We start from the raw sequence: 17,539 nt of genomic DNA, 5'->3' as shown, positions 1-17,539 counted from the left end.
CTGGAGTGTGTAAAGTCATTCCAGAGATAGCCAGGTTTAGCCAAGGCCTGAAACACCAACCAGCTGGGTGAGAATGAGTTGAAGGAGAAAGGTAAAATATCCAATCCTCTTGTCCACCAGCATGTGCTTTGGTAGTGCTTTGAACATGACCTTAAAGTTCTGTGGTACTCTTTTGTCTGCACAAAACACAGCTCTTACCTCAAACAAATAAGAGGTAGTTTATTCTTGAGCCAAGCACAAGTGACCATGGCCTAGAAACTCGGATTCAGGTTGCCCCAAATAACATGTTCCAATGTGGAAGCAGTTTAATGAAGTTTTTATAGTTACAGAGCAAAACAAAGTCATAAATCAAGGTGTTTTCCAAATCTGTTGGTGGGAACATCAGGCAGGCAGGCAGGTTACAGCAAAGGATGGAAAACTCTGTAAAAAAAAAAAAAGTCTCAGATACTATCTGATGACATTCTTAGTTTTGCTACGCTTTTGAGTTGGTGGGAGCTAGTGGTCTGGAAGTTCATGCCTTCCAAAGGTTTTACCTGATAATCAAAAGCATGTTAGGTCAGACACAGAGGTGGGCAATACGTAGCTATTAAGGAGACTAAAGAAAGTTCAGGCCTGGTGTGGTGGCACACATCTCTAATCGCAGGACTCTGGAGGCAAAGATAGGAGGATTACTATGAGTTCAAGGCCAGTGTAGAACTGCAGATTGAGTTACAGGTCAGCCTGGGCTACAGTGAGACCCTGCCTCGAGATAAATAAATAAATAAATAAAGCCAGGTGAGGTGGTGCACCTTTAGTCCCAGCACTCAGGAGGCAGAGGTAGGATTGCCCTGAGTTCGAGGCCACCCTGAGACTATATAGTGAATTCCAGGTCAGCCTGGGCTAAAGTGAGACTCTACCTCGAAAAACCAAAACAAAAAAGAATATGAGGGCTGGACAGATGGCTTAGCAGTTAAGCACTTGACTGTGAAGCCTAAGGACCCCAGTTCAAGGCTCTATTCCCCAGGACCCACATAAGCCAGATGCACAAGGTGGTGTGTGCATCTGGAGTTCGTTTGCAGTGGCTGGAGGCCCTGGTTTGCCCATTCTCTCTGTCTCTATCTGACTCTTTCTCTGTCTGTCACTCTTAAATAAATAAATAAAAATAAACAAAAAATGTATTAAAAAAAAAAAAAGAATGTGGAAACCAGGTGTGGGGGTGCATGCCTTTAATCCCAAAACTCAAGAGGCAGAGGTAGGAAGACTGCTGTGAGTTCAAAGTCACCCTGAGACTACATAGTGAATTCCAGGTCAACCTGGGCTAGAGCGAAACCTTACCTCAAAAAACAAAAACACAAAACAACAACAACAAAAAGAACATGATATTGAGGGTTGGAGAGATGGCTTAACAGTTAAGACGCTTGCCTGCAAAACCAAAGGACCCAGGTTTAATTTCCCCAGGACCCATGTAAGCCAGATGCACAAGGTGGCACATGGGTCTGGAGTTCATTTGCAGCGGCTGAAGGTCCTGGCATGCCCATTCTCTCTCTCAAATAAATTTGAAAAGTATGATATTGATAGATAAAATTTAAATGAGGGACAGTGCCCCCCCACTGCTTAGAGAAAAGCAGACTACAAATAAATAGGATAAATGTTGAAGCCAGATAGCAACCAGGAGGGATGGGAATTCCTGAGCCTAGCATTCCCTGAAGCCTAGGAGAAGGAGGAAGAGGACTGCTTCACTTTCCTCCTGTAATCGAGTGGTTCTCCAGTGGCTCTGAATCAGACCTCTGTTCCAAACACAGTCCTGCCTTTGAGACAGCAGCCTTTCCAATTCATAACAAAATACTGTTCACCCTTCCTGTGAGGGTTTCCCAAGAATCTCCTATTTGTACCACGTCTTTCCTGCAGCTTTGGGAAAAGTACGTGGCTTATCATTTCAGCCATTAGTGACAATATACAGCACAGGTCTGAGATAAGTGGGTTCAAGGACTGATGTGTCCTGTTTACCCGAGTGCATTTATTAGGCATTAGTGAAAATTTTCATATGCATACTGGAGGTAGAACCCAGGCCTCACACCTACTAAGTGCATGCTTTACCAATGTGCTACTCTCCCCGTCCTAAAAGGGGTTTTGTTTTGTCGGTTTTTTTTCTTTTTTTCTTTTTCTTTTTTTTTTTGAAGTAGAGTTCTCACTCTAACCCAAGCTGACCTAAAACTCACTCTGTGATTCTGTGATTCCAGACTAGCCTTGAACTCACAGTGATCCTCCTGAATACTGGGACTAAAGGTGTGAGCCAACACACCTGGCTCTCAAAGGGTTGTTTTAGAGCCTGGCATGGCGGCGCACGCCTTTAATCCCAGCATTCGGGAGGCAGAGGTAGGAGGATCGCCGTAAGTTCAAGGCCACCCTGAGACTACAGAGTTAATTCAGGTCATCCTGGACCAGAGTGAGACCCTACCTTGAAAACAAACAAACAAACAAAAAAATAAATTAAAAAAGGTTGTTTTGTTGTTATTGTTGGTTTTTCAGTTCTAGCATTACTATTTTGCTTTAAATTTCCATTTTTCCATTTGTTTCCAGTCCCCTTTTTGGAGGTGCTGGACAGGGGCCTTGTGAACTACTACCTCAGCCCTTGACCTTAAAATATATATAAAAATAAAATATATTTGAGAGAAAGAGGCACAGAGAAAGAGAGAGAGAGAGAATGGGTGTGTCAGAGCCTCCAGCCTCTGCAAATGAACTCCAGATGCATGCACCCCCTTGTGCATCTGGCTTACATGGGTCCTGGAGAGTTGAACCAGGATTCTTTGTCTTTACAGGCAAATACCTCAACTGCTAAGCCATCTCTCCAGCCCTAGAATCTTTTTTTTTTTTTTTTTTTGTAATTTTTGGTGTGTGTGTGTGTAGGATGCACATGTGTATGCAGATGCACGTGCCCTATGTACCTGCTGCAGAGGCCAGAGGAAGACCTTGGATGTCCCTCCTTCATCACTCTTCCACCTTATTTCCCTGAGGTGTGGTGCTCTTCAGTTTTTCAGTTAGACCAGCTAACCAGGGAGCCCTAGTGATCTTCCTGTCCCTGCCTCCCCCACTAGCACTGAAGTTATGGGCACATGAAGCCGTGACCAGCTGTATTTTGTTGTTGTTGTTTTTTGTTTTATTTTCAAGGTACGGTCTTACTCCAGCTCAGGGTGACCTTTAACTCACATTGTAGTCCAAGGCTGGCCTCAAACTCACAGAGATCCTCTACCTCTTCTTCCTAAGTGCTGGGATTAAAGGCATGTGCTACCACGGCTGGTCCAGCATTTTTTTTTTAAATATGGATATTGGGGAGTGAATTCAGGTCCTCATGTTTGAGCAGCAAGTGCTCTTACCCCCTAAGCCAATTCCCCAGCCCCCAATAATCAGAATTTTGAAACAATCCCATGGAGAATGTTGTTATTTTGTGTTAGCATGTAATTGGCCAGATCAAGTTTCTCAATTTCAAAATCTCATAGGTGTAGCCATTACTGTCACCCTCACAAGCATTTCTAGGGGGTTGAAGTATAATTGAATGGAAAAAACAATTAAAAAAAAAAAAACAGGGGCCAGGTGTGATGGCACATACCTTTAAGTGCTGGGAGGCAGAGATAGAAGGGTCACTATGAGTTCAAGGCCAGCCTGGGGCTACATAGTGGATTCCAGGTCAGCCTGGGCTTAGAGGGAGAACTTACCTTGAAAACAACCAAATAAATATATAAATAAATAATAAAAAAGATTTCCCTCCTGCTGGGCATCAGAAGACTGAAGGTTAATTTATAGTTGCCAGTTTGGCAGGAAACCATGAAAACAAATCTCCCAGAATGTCTGTTGGGGATTTTCCTAGATTAGTTTGGGGTCCCGGACTGCATCAAAAGGAGAAAACAAGCTGAGCACTAGGATATATCGCTGTCTGCTTCCTCACTGTGGACCAATGCGAGCAGCTGTCTTGAGCTCCAGCCACCATGTCGTCTTCTCTGCCATGGATTGTAACCCTGAACTGTAACCTGAAACTAACCTTTCCTTCCTTCCATAAACTGCTTCTTATCAGGGATTTGGACAGCAAGAGAAAGTAACTAATACAAAGACCTTGTCCTGACAGAAATAGGCATATCTAGAAGCTTTTCCTGATGTGCATTCACGAATCAAGCTGAATTAAATCCAACCTGGAAAATGCTGAATTAAAAAGAGAGAGAGAGAGAGAGAGAGAGAGAGAGAGAGAAACACGGAGAGATTTCTCAGGGGTTAAGGTGCTTGTCTGCAAAGCCTAAGGACTTTGGTTTGATTCCCTAGTGCCCACGGAAAGCAGATTTATAGGGTGGCGCATGCATCTAAGTTCTTTTGCAGTGGCTGGAGGCCCTGGAAAGCCCATTCTCTCTCTCTCTCTTTCTATGCTGGAAAATAAATAAAAAGATACTCATTCTCTTTGTGTCTCTGTTTGCAAATAAACAAAAACATTTTTAAAATTTTTATTTTTATTTATTTGAGAGCGACAGACAGAGAGAGAAAGAGGCAGAGAGAGAGAGAGAATGGGTGAGCCAGGGCTTCCAGCCACTGCAAACGAACTCTAGACACGTGCGCCTCCTTGTGCATCTGGCTAACGTGGGTCCTGGGGAATCGAGCCTCGAACCAGGGTCCTTAGGCTTCACAGGCAAGCGCTTAACCACTAAGCCATCTCTCCAGCCCCCAAAATATTTTTTGAAAACACACACACACACACACACACACACACACACACACACACACGTTTTTCAAGGTAGGGTCTCCTTCTAGCCCAGGCTGACCTGGAATTCACTATATAGTCTCAGAGTGGCCTCAAACTCACAGCAATCCTCCGACCTCTGCCTCCCGAGTGCTGGGATTAAAGGTGTGCTCCCCCATGCCTGGCATATAAATGTATTTTTAAAAAGGGCTAGAGAGAGGACTCAGTGGTTTTCAGGGCTTTGCCTATAAAACCTATTTAGCAGAGTTCAGTTCCCTAGTACTCATGTAGGCCAGATACACAAAAGTGACACATACATCTGGAGTTAGTTTGCAATGGCTAGAGGCCTGGTGTGCCCATTTTCTTTCCTTCTATTTCTTTCTGCTTGCAAGTAAACAAAAATATTTCTTTCAGGGCTTAGCAGAAAGGCGCTTGTTGGTGAAGCCTAAGGAGCCAGGCTCACTCTCCAGATCCCATGTGAGCCAGACACACAAAAGTGAAGCAAGTGCAACTTCACACATGCCCATTAGGTGGCACAAGTGTCTGAAGTTCAACTTCAATGGCTGAGGCCCTGGTACACCAATTCTCTCTCTCTCTCTCTCTCTTACTCTCTCCCTCTGTCTGTCTCTCTCTAAAATAAAAAATAATGAAATATTTTTAAGAAGATAAATTTGGGGCTAGGGAGATAGCTCAGCGGTTAAGGAGCTTGCCTGCAAAGCCTATCAACTCTGGTTCAATTCTCCAGCACTTATGTGAACCCAAATGCAGTGGCACATGCATCTGGTGTTTGTTTGCAGTGGCTGGAAGCCCTGGCGCACCCATTCTCTCTCTCCCCCTCCTTCTCTCTGTCACTTTCAAAGAAAAAAAAAGCTGAGTGTGGTGGCGCACGCCTTCAATCCCAGCACCTGGGAGGCCAGAGGTAGGAGGATTGCCATGAGTTTGAGGCCACCCTGATACTACATAGTGAATTCCAGGTCAGCCTGGGCTAGAGCGAGATCTTACCTCAAAAATAAAGGAAGGAAGGAAGGAAGGAAGGAAGGAAGGAAGGAAGGAAGGAAGGAAGGAAGGAAGGAAGGAAGGAAGGAAGGAAAGAAAAGAAAAGAAAAGAAAGAAGAAAGAAAAGGATCCTCCCCCCCAAAAGAAGATAAATCCCAGTGTGGTGGTGCATACCTTTAATACCAGCACTCGGGAGGCAGAGGCAGTAGGATCGCCATGAGGCCACGATAAGAATACAGAATGAATTCCAGGCCAGCCTGGGCTAGAAGGAGACCCTGTCTCGGGGGGGAGGAGGGAAGAAGATAAATTTATTGCTAGTTTGGTGATACTTCAAAATGCAGTGCTAGATGGTTTTCATGCATCAATTACAAAATCCTTATTCCAACATCAGAACCACCACAAGAGAAGTAGACTTTGCCAATCCCCCTCCCTGCAACACCATGATCTGACACGAGGTGTGGAGCCAGGCCTCAGTCGCGCTGGACCTCTCTCAGTGACTTATCGGTGGAAAATTATTCCAGGGTTGGAATTCCAAACTTACCATGAAAATTACCAGTTCCAGAAAAGCCGCGCTACACTTGGTATTTTCTCCAAAGGCACCATGTTGGAGATGGTGTGTCTCTCCATGAGTCTAGCAAGAGTCTTTTGTCCATTGTTGCCATTGTTGTTATTACTGGTTTTTTCAAGGTAGGGTCTCACTCTAGCCCAGGCCGACCCAGAACTCCCTCTGCAGTTCCAGGCTGGCCTCAAACTCACAGCGATCCTCCTACCTCTGCCTCCCAAGTGCTGGGATTAAAGGTGTGCACCATCACAGCCTGCTCCTTTATTATCATTTATTTATCTCAGAGACAGTGAGGGTGGGGGAGGGAGAATATGGGCACACAACGGCCTCCAGCCACTGCAAATGAACTCCAAAGACATGTGCTACCTTGTGCATCTAGCTTTATGTGAGTTCTGGGGAGTCAAACCTGGGTCCTTAGGCTTTGCAGAAAAGTGCCTTAACCATAAGCCATCCCTTCAGCTCATCCTCTATTATTATTATTATTATTATTAGGTTTTGGATTATTTTTTGGTTTTTCGAGGTAGGGTCTCACTCTGGTCCAGGTTGACCTGGAATTCACTCTGTAGTCTCAGGGCGGCCTTGAACTCATGGCGATCCTCCTACCTCTGCCTCCCTAGTGCTGGGATTAAAGGCGTGTGCCACCACACTTGGCTATTATCATTAGTTTTAATATTTATATTTATTTATTTGAGAGAAACAGAAAAAGAGGCAGACAGAGGGAGAGAGAAAATGGGTGCTCCAGCGTATTTAGCCACTGCAAACAAATTCCAGGCACATGCACTACCTTTTGCATCTGGCTGACATGGGTCCTTTGGCAAACGCCTTAACCACTAAGCCATCTCTCCAGCACCCTTTGTTGTTTTTTAAATGTGTATATGTATATTTATGTGGGGGGGGGTCCATGTGTGTATGTGGGAGAGCTGAAAACAACCTTGGGTGTCATTCTTCAGGAACTCTGTTCATCTTTTTTTTTTTTCTTTTTTTTGCAGCAAGCACTTTGAACTAGTGAGCCATCTCCCCAACCCCTACCTTTTAAGAAAACGTGTGTGTGTGTGTGTTTGTGCTCATGTGTGTGTCTTAGGCATGTGTATGTGCCCATGTGGCATCCCATGAGCTCACCTGTGGCAGGGTGACTCAGCTGCAATGGTCAGAGTGGAACATCAGGTGTCCCACTTCATTGAGTTTCTGTCCATCCTCATTGGAGCTGGAGTCTCTTACCAATCCTGGAGCTTGCTATTCTTTCACAAGCTCTGGTAATTCATGGGTCTCTGCTCCCCTACAGGACTCAGACTGGGTTATAGATATGTGGTCCTAGGAATCAAACTTCAGAGGTCTCTCAGCCTTCTCAGGCCCTGATGCTTGCACAGGAGGTGTTCTTAACCACTGAGCCATCTTTCCAGCCCTGTCAACCTTTTTTTTTTTTTTGAAACAGCTCTTCAGATCTGCTGCTCGTCAATTAGGCTAAACTGGCCAGTCAGCAAGCTCCAGGGATTCTATTCTAGCTCAGGCTGGCCTTGAACTCATAGCAATCCTCCTATCACTGCCTCCCAAGTGCTGGGATTAAAGGTGTGCACCACTATGACTGGCATAGTTTTTATTTTTGAGGCACAGTCTTGCTCTAGCCCAGGCTGACCTGAAACTCACACTGTAGCCCAGGCTGGCCTTTTACTCACAATGATCCTTCTACCTCAGCCTCCCAAGTCTTGTATAATTTAGTGTTTTTTTTAAAAAAGATTTACTTTCATTTATTTATTTACTTTAGAGAGAGAGAGAGGAGGGGGGGAAGGGGGGGAGAATGCGTGCACTAGGGCCTCTAGCCACTGCAAACTCACTCCAGATGCTTGCGTCACCATGTGCATCTGGCTTACGTGGGACCTGGAGCATCAAACCTGAGTCCTTAAGCTTTGCAGGCATGTGCCTTAACTGCTCAGCCATCTCTCCAGCCCCCAAGTCTTGCATTATTTAAAAAGTAAAGTTAGGCTGGGTGTGGTGGCACATGTCTTTAGTCCCAGCATTCAGGAGGCAAAGGTAGGAGGATCGCTGTGAGTTTGAGGCCACCCTGAGAATACACAGTGAATTCCAGGATCAGCTTGGGCTAGAGCTAGACCCTACCTCAAAAAAACAAACAAAAAAAAAAAGAGATAATTCAGGGAGAAGGTACAGAAAAGGGCTCAATTTATTTATTTATTAGCATCAGCAGAACTATAGAATTTGTTGGTCACTTGCTTGACCAGCAAACTTCCACAGCACACCCTGCTGGTCATCAGTGGGAAAACAGACTCTTCACTGGGAGGTAGTGTTTTGGTTATCCCTCTGATACAGCTCCACATCCAGACATTTACTTCTCTAGACAATGGTATGTTGATGCTGCCCTACTGTGCACTGTGTATAGCAGCAAAGCACTTGGACACCTATGTGTTGTTCATAACAAATGTTCTCCAAAATCTAGTGTTAAATGAAAAAAATGTGGATGGGGTGGGCAGGCTGCCATTTGTGAACCAGAATCACTGCAGATTCATTGACCCTAAGATGCCAGGGATAATGAAGACATCATTCATTTATGAACCACTAAGAAGTACAGACCACTGCTCATTAAACTGCATGATGATTAAGGTTTTTTTTGTTTGTTTGTTTGTTTTTTTTATTTTTTTTTTTGGTTTTTCGAGGTAGGGTCTCACTCTGGTCCAGGCTGACCTGGAATTAACTCTGTAGTCTCAGGGTGGCCTTGAACTCACGGCGATCCTCCTACCTCTGCCTCCCGAGTGCTGGGATTAAAGGCGTGCGCCACCACGCCCGGCTCTATGATTAAGGTTTTGATGACATAATGATTGCTTGGTTGTAAAATGCATTATTCTAATTTTGAAGGTGCTAAAATGTGGAAAAGCTCCTTGGTTAAAGGCTCTTGCTTGCAAAGCCTTTTGGCCTGGGTTAAATTCCCTAGCCATTAGTGAAGTCAGATGGGTGTTCGTTTGCATCATCAAGAGACCCTGGCATTGGGAGGGTGTGGTGGTGCATACCTTTCGTCCCAGATTTGGCAGGTAGAGGAAGGAGCATCACTGAGAGTTTGAGGCCAGCCTCAGACTACATAGTGAATTCCAGGTCAGCCTGGCTAGAGCAAGACTGTACCTTGAAATACCCCAAACCCAAACCCACCCCCCCCAAAAAAAGAGCAAGTGATCCTGGCATCACACACATATGCAAAAAAAAAAAAAAATTAAAATGGGCTAAGGAGATGGCTCAGCAGTTAAAGGCAGTTGTTTGCAAAGCTTGATGGCTCAGGTTTGATTCCCCAGTATCTATGTAAAGCCAGATGCAGAGTGGCACATGTGTCTGGAGTTCATTTGCAGTGGTGGGTGGTCCTGGTACATCCCTCCCCTCTGACTCTCTTTGAAATAAATAATTTTTAAAAATTGTTTTTGGCTTTTCTCATGGTAGTGTCTCAGTCTAGCCCAGGCTAACCTGGAACTCACTCTGTATTCACAGGCTGACCTCAAATTCACAGCAATCCTCCTACCTTTCTGCCTCCTGAGTATTAAAGAGGATTAAACAAGTATGTCACCACACCCAGCAATAAATAAAAATGTGGAAAAGTGTGTCTTAGATTAGACATAGAGTACTGGTGCGTACTCAGAACTCTGGAAAAACACAAGAGCCTCACCGTGGGGAGGGAAAGAAGGAACGTTCTCAAATAGGAGATGCAGTAGAGATTAAATTTTTTAAAACTTGTAACTAAATTACCTGTTAAATAACAAGGCTGGAGAGATGGTTTAGCAGTTAAAGTGTTTGCCTGTGAAGCCTGAGGACCCAGGTTTGACTCCCCATTCCCCACATAAGCCAGACACACAAGGTGATGCATGCACAAGGTCGCATACGTCTGGAGTTGGATTGTACTGACTAGAGGCCCTGATGTGCCAATTCTCTCTCTCTCTCAAAAACAAACACCCCACCAAGTAACAAAAACAAGTAACAAAATCATTCCCACATCAGAGTCCAGACTGAACTTCATTTAGAGGAGGGATAGTTTCTCCTGCTTGGTCAGGGCCATGGTCACAGAGAAGGCGAGGTGAGGAACAGGGAGGGCTTGCTGACTTCCTGAAGCTCACACAGGTGTTCTGAGCTCCTCTTCAGGGGTATTTCAGGTCTTGGTTCAGTGCCAGGGACTCATCCCATGCTCCCATGGAGGAGGCCCACTGAGCTGGCTGCTCACTTCTTTACCTGAACCCCACTCTCAGTTCCTGAATCCAAGATTCATCCTCTACCCAGGGCCCTCTGTCCCTGTGGAGCAGTACCCCAGACAGACCAGTCCAACTATCTGGTGGGTCCACCTCCAGTCCTGGGGAGATTCTGTGTGTCCCCGGGTCTCACAGACTCCTGGGGTGCAGGTTCTCCCAGGAAGCTAGCTCTCTATTCCAGGAGCCTCTCACTCTTAGATAGCTCTGAGGCAGAGGCCTGGCCACGAAGCCATCTCCAACTCTCTGGCTTGTCTCTTGGAGACACTGGCTGCTGAGGGTGGACAGAGCCCAGTATCTTTCCCTGTGGACAAAGTGCCCTCCAGCAACTTCCATGAAAGAAAACCCTCTACAGTTGGACCTGTCCGTGGCCTTCGTGTGGGGCAGAACAGAGTCAAACAGCTGCTTTTTGACCTCATTGTAAGCCTTGCATGTGGACAGCATCTTACCTTGGGTCGCAAGACTAAGTTTCATCTTAGTGCACTGTCATGTGGGGTCATCCCACTAGGTACTTCCCAGGCTTCCAGAGTTGGTACCCAGCAGTTTGGCTTCTCAGCCTGAACTTTCCCTATGGCACAAGGGCCCTCTACTAGAATGAGACTGGCTTATTTTTTTGTTTGTTTGTTTAATTTGGGGGCGTGTGTGTGTGCATGGTGGCATGTTCATGTGTAGAAGTGCAGTGCATGTGTTTGTTGAGGCCAGAGTACAATCTTGGTGTTATTTGCATGAATGTCACTCACTTCCTTTGAGACAGGGTCTCTCCTTGGCTTGGTGGTCACCAATTAGACTAGATTGGCGAGAGAGAGAGAGAGAGAGAGAGGGAGGGAGGGAGGGAGGGAGGGAGGGAGGGAGGGAGGGAGGGAGGGAGGGAGGGAGGAAGAAAACAAACTCTGTTTCCTCTTCTGTGCATGTGTGAATCAGAGCACCTGTCTTACCTAAGAGTGCTGAATTAAGGAGATCATACCTAGTAAACTACCCAGTGCCTGGCCCTGGTAAGGTAACCTTCACTGATGGCAACTAGGATCATCATAAAGTTCTTCCTGTGAGTCGAATGCTTTACAGGTATCTTTGACCCCCACAGCATGGGAGCATGGGAGGAGGGAGCTACTATTATTTTCTCTAATGGATGAGGAACCCAAGACTCAGAGAAGCTTAGATGACTGCTTTAAAATCCTATCAGGCAGGAAATGGAACATAAGTCCAAAGCCGTATCAGCCTGTCCACACCTTTACTGGATTTGACTCTAGAAGGATGGGAAAACATTTCACCTCCTTCTTGAGGGCTGCAGAGATGGTTCAGTGGGTAAAGTGCTGTCTATGCACACATGAGGACCTGAATTTGGATCGCCAGCACCCACATAAAAGGGAGGCAATCTGTAATCCCAGTGTGGCAGAGGTGGAAACAAAACTCCCAGGGCTTACTGTCCAGCTAGTATAGCCAAGATAGTGAGTTACAGGTTCAGTAAAAGACCTTCTCATAAACCGGGCGTGGTGGTGCATGCCTTTAATCTCAGCACTTGGGGGGGGGGCAGAGGTAGGAGGATCACCCTGAGTTCAAGACCACCCAGAGACTACATAATGAATTCCAGGTCTGCCTGGGCCACAATGAGTGAGACCCTACTTTGAAACCGCCCCCCCCCCCAAAAAAAAGACCTTCTCTCAAAAAATGTGACTGGGAGCTAGGTGTGGTGGTACATGCCTTTAATCCCAGCACTCGGGAGGCAGAGGTAGGAGGATTGCCGTGAGTTCAAGGCCACCCTGAGACTACACAGTTAATTCCAGGACCTGAGCCTGGACCAGAGACAGACCCTACCTCGAAAAAACAAAAAACAACAAAAAAAATGTGATTGGGGCTGGAGAGATGGCTTAGCAGTTAAGACTATGAAGCCTAAGGACCCAGGTTTGATTCCCCAGCACCCACGTAAGCCAGGTGCCCCAGATGGCTCCTGCCTCGGGAGTTTGTTTGCAGTGGCTGGAGGGTCTGGTGTGCTCTCTCTCTCTCAAATAAAAAATATGATTGAAAAGCAGGGCATGGTGGAGCATGCCTTTAATCCCAGCACTCGGGAGGCAGAGGTAGAATTGCTGTGAGTTAAAGGCCACCCTGAGACTACATAGTGAATTCAAGGTCAGCCTGGGCTAGACTGAAACCCTACCTCAAAAAAAAAAAAAAAAAAAAAAGTATGATTGAAGCTGGGTGTGGTGGCATATGCCTTTAACCCCAGCACTTGGTAATCCCAGCAGAGGTATGAGGATTGCTAAATTCAAGGTCAGCCTGGGACTACAGAGTGAATTCCAGGTCGGCTTGGGCTAGAATGGGACTCTGCCTCAAACACCTCCCAGACCCCACAGAAAAGTGATTGAGGAAAACAGTCAACTTTTGGCTTTCACATGTATGTGCACACATGTGCAACCACACACATACAGACATGCATAATCGTGTGTGTGTCCCCTACCCCTACAGAACCAACCCATGCTCATCCTCACAATCCAACTCCCTCTTCTGAGAAATCGTCTCTGCTCCACTCCTGTCAGCTCTCCCACCTCTGTCCTGGGTCCTTTTCCACAGCAGGAGCACCCTGACTTCAAAGGCCTTGGCAGTCAAGGGCTCACATGTAATTGGATCTACTTTCCCATGTGCAATTGTAATTTCACTGTAATTTCACGACTACCATCTTTATGAATGGGTAACCATATTCGGCATTGTCAAACTAAATAAAGAACAAAGTTAGTGATCAAACCATGGCAGTGACTGGCATTACTGGTGGCAGCTCAAGGCCTAGTATTGGCATCAAAGGTCTTGGATGCTCAGTAGAGGGTCACAAGTAGGGCAAGTGCTGGGAGCATTTTCACACCATGGCACCTCCCTCAGCACACCCGTTTTCACTGATTCCTTAGTTTCTGCCGGAAGAACCTGGTGTCTTATGGAGAAACTTCTCTCTGGTTGAGAACCTACTTTGGTGAAGGGACCAGTTTCCAAGTGCTTATCACACAACGTACTTCCATAATCTACCTCATCTCAGGCAAAGCCTGACACCCTGAGTTCGAGTCCCTAATACCCATGTAAATCCAGATGCACAAAGTGGCACATGCATCTGGAGTTCCATTTGCAGTGGCTAGAGGCTCTGGCATACCCATTCTGTCTCTCCTGTCTACATGGAAATAACTAAAAAAATACTAAAACAGAGCTGAAGAGATGGCTCAGCGGTTAAGGCACTTGCCTGTAATGCCTAATGATCTGGGTTTGATTTCCCAGTACCCATGTAAAGCCAGAAGCACAAAGGTGTGTATGCATCTGGAGTTTGTTGGCAGTGGCTAAAGGTCCTGGTATACCCATTCATATTCATATTCATATTCACATTCCCTCTCCCCCCTTGCAAGTTAATAAAATAGTAAAAAAATATTAAAACAAAAGAATGTCTCATTGCAGGCTGGAGAGATGGCTTAGTGGTTAAGTGTACTTCTTGCATAAGCATGCCGGCATAAGAGAGCCTGACACCTAGGGGAGCAGAGACCCCGGAATCACTGGAGCTCTTTGGCAGAGGGGTGGCGCTGGGGTATGATGGCAAGCTTCAGGTTCACTGTGAGACACGGGCTCAAATAAGAACAACTAAAGACCATACACATGCATGTGCCCCCGACCCACATACGCCACATCACACACACACATATACACAAGCAAAAAGTTTTAAAAAAAACCTGAAAATCTGGGTTGGAGAGATGGCTTAGTGGTTAAGGTGCTTGCCTGTAAAGACCAAGGTTCAATTCTCCAGTACCCACATAAGGCAGATGCACATGGTGGTACTGGAGTTCATTTGCAGCAGTTAGAGGCCCTAGTGTGCCTATTCTCTCTCTGCTTGCCAATAAATACAAATATAAAAACAAACAAAATAGCAAAAAAAAAAAAAAAAAAAAAAAGGTCTCATCTCCATTACAGTTTCATCTGCCCAGTTATTTGCTGAAAATATACTAGGTGTTGGGCCATGTGTGTACCAAGAACATAGAATGCCTCCGGGGGGGGGGGGGTACGATGGGTGGTTATAATCTAGTGAAGGCCAGAGGAAACAAATACAAATCAAGAGCGTATGTGTGTCAGGCAGAGGTGGCTCATAAAGTGAGGTAAAGGGATGGAGGGTGGTGGGCAAGCACGGATCTTGCAAGGCCCACAGGCCTTAAGAGTTTAGAGGGAATGGGGAGCTCTTGACTTTTTAGAGGAAAGGGACATGGTTACCATGGGGAAAGAGCCTTTTTCTGGGTGTGATCATACTGCTGGGCAAGATTAGAGGCAGAGCAGCTGTGGAGGTTGGCCTGGGAATGACTGAAGCATAAGAAATGACAACTGCTGGGCGTGGTGGTACACGCCTTTAATCCCAGCACTCGGGAGGCAGAGGTAGGAGGATCGCCATGAGTTCAAGGCCACCCTGAGACTACAGAGTTAATTCCAGGTCAGCCTGGACCAGAGTGAGACCCTACCTTGAAAAACCAAAAAAAAAAAAAAAAGAAATGACAACTGGCACCTGGAACACTTGCTGATGGACTGGATGTGGCACCAAGGGAGGAAGCTACTGAAATGCATCATATCATGTAGAAGCTAGCTCAGACCAGGTAAGACGCTTCGGCTGTGTGCTTTCCACTGCCTCCCAGGCTTAGCCTGAGGAATAAGAAGGGAGGTTACAGCCACAGACCATGAGGCACAGGAGTCCCATTTCCAAGGAGGAAGACTTTTTATTTGGGCCTAGAAATGGGTCTCAGTCAGCAGTTCTTGAGTATCCTTGCGGTTAGGATGAACATAACAGAAGGGAAACACATTTCTGACCCAGCTTCTTCCTTTGAATGAGCTCTAGCTCACCTTGAAATCTGGCAGGCAAGGGCATGCTCTGTACTGTTAGTGGGCAGCAACTAGCTAGTAGCCCTCTGGAAAGCACTGTGGCAGGGTCACCCAAAGCCAACATGTGCTTAGTCCTGGCCCCATATGCCTGGTTCCTCCCATGGACATCTAAGGAAGCAACCAGAGATACCACCTGTAGGGTTGTTTGGTAGTGAACAAGACCACTTATTAGAAAAGGCATCATGTAGCTGGGCATAGAGGAACATGCCTGTAATCCCAGCACTTGGGTGGCAGAGGCAGGAAGATCACTCCAAATTCAAGGCCAGCCAGGGCTGAGATCCTGTCTTTAAAAAAAAAAAGAGGGGGGAGGGTAGGAGAGATGGGTTAGTAGTTAGGTGTTTGTCTGCAAAGCCAAAGGATTCAGGTTTGATTCCCCAGAACCCACGTAAGCCAGATGCACTAGGGGCACATGTACCTGGGGTTCGTTTGCAGTGGCTACAGGCCCTGGTGTGCCCATCCTCTCTCTCTCTCTCCTCTCTGTGCTCGCAAAATAAATAAATAAAAATAAAAAAAGAAGGGTGGTGGTAGTGGGGGGTCATCATGGTCATAATTAACTTAGCTTTACAGACAAATCTGGAGCATCCTTTCATCAGGACACATACCAGGCATTGCAACACATCCTTGGTGGGATCCACTTAGTATTTACTGACTCTCTTACCTTACTCACCATGCAATGCTGGGGACCATCCACACTGTTCCAGCTGACAACTGTCTTGGGTTCAGCAGTCCAGTACTGGTGGTCAAGTATTCTGTAAAAGTCCATCTGGATGGGCAAATATTTCCATCTGAGATACCAGAGCAGAAGCCCAGATCTGGAAAACAGCCTTCCTGGAAGTGAAATCTACTTCATGCAATCCCTCTGGCCTCGAATCACACACAGGGACTGTCTGAACCACGTCAACCACAGAGCAGGTTGGAGCAGTTGCCATGCACTTTCCCAGGAGGGAAATCCAAGAGCTTTTGCAAACTATTCTAGAGGATGCATGTGTGGGCAAGGCCATGCGGTGTATGTGTGTGTGGGGGGGGGGGGAGGAAGGAATGAAAGGGCTTGGGCATTAGAGCATGGGCGCTGGAAGCTGGCAAGCAGCATTTCACTTACAAACTGAGACCTGGGTATCACTGGCAACTGCAACCCTGGGAAGCACTGAAGCACTTAATTCAGCTGCTGCCAACTTCAATATAAAATACAAACTCCACTGTCTTCATTCTGGCTTTTATTTTTTGAAGTACTGGGGGTTGAAACAGGGTGTCTCACAAACTACTGGGCTACATCTCCAGCCCAAATATAGTTTTAGTTCCAAAATGATTTGAATTTTTTTTTTTTTTTTTTTTTTTGGCAGTGTTGGGATTGAACCTAGAGCTTTGTGCTTGCCACCACTGAATCTCCTCAGGCCCCTCATTCTGGTTTTTAATGGTCAAGAGACAATTTGTTTTCCCAGATCTTGTTTCTGGTCACCTCCACCTGCTGGAGAAAACCCCACAGCAGGTGCTACAGGCCCAAAAGGGCATCGTTTGTCCAGTTTGAGATTGGAAGCACTAGGCCAAAGCCCTTTCTGGATGGGTCTTAGTAGCTATGTGTGACAGGGTATAAGAAGCAAAGTGAATGTGGCTGGTGACAATAGCTTGGAAAGAAGCCTGGGGCATACAATGGCACAAGAGTCAGCTGATCCCTGGTTCATTTACTAGGGAGGCAGGTGCTGGTATTAAGTACACTTGTCCTCAAATTTACTCCCTGGAACCCTCTTGCAAAGACTGATACAACACAGTTAAGGGTGCTTGTGACAAGCATGTCCATTCTTTTCAACACTCCTTCTGCCCACACAGCATTAGTGAGTAGCTCAGTGACATCTGCATTCTGTCTTTATCTTCGACTAAGATACCCTGACTGGACTCCCTTAGGTTGGCACATGCCATAACCCCGTGAAGAAATAACCCACTAACTTCTAGGACTACTCAGGACTTTGGCACATGAAGTAAACAGCAGTGACAGCAACCAGGAACCACCAAAGGGGGAGAGAGAGAGCAGCTTGGAAGGTGAGGGAGACAAGAAAGTGCTTATTTTCACCTGAAGGAGTTGGGTGCATCCAGCTCTGACCTCACATTTCAGGAGACTGGTACTGTGCGGTGTCACTGGGCAAGTGAGATGTCCTTGTGGAAGTGGGCTATGAA

The sequence above is a fragment of the Jaculus jaculus genome, chromosome 8 (assembly GCF_020740685.1).
Source record: "Jaculus jaculus isolate mJacJac1 chromosome 8, mJacJac1.mat.Y.cur, whole genome shotgun sequence".
Lineage (NCBI taxonomy): Eukaryota > Metazoa > Chordata > Mammalia > Rodentia > Dipodidae > Jaculus > Jaculus jaculus.
Note: the sequence above shows the minus strand (reverse complement) of the source record.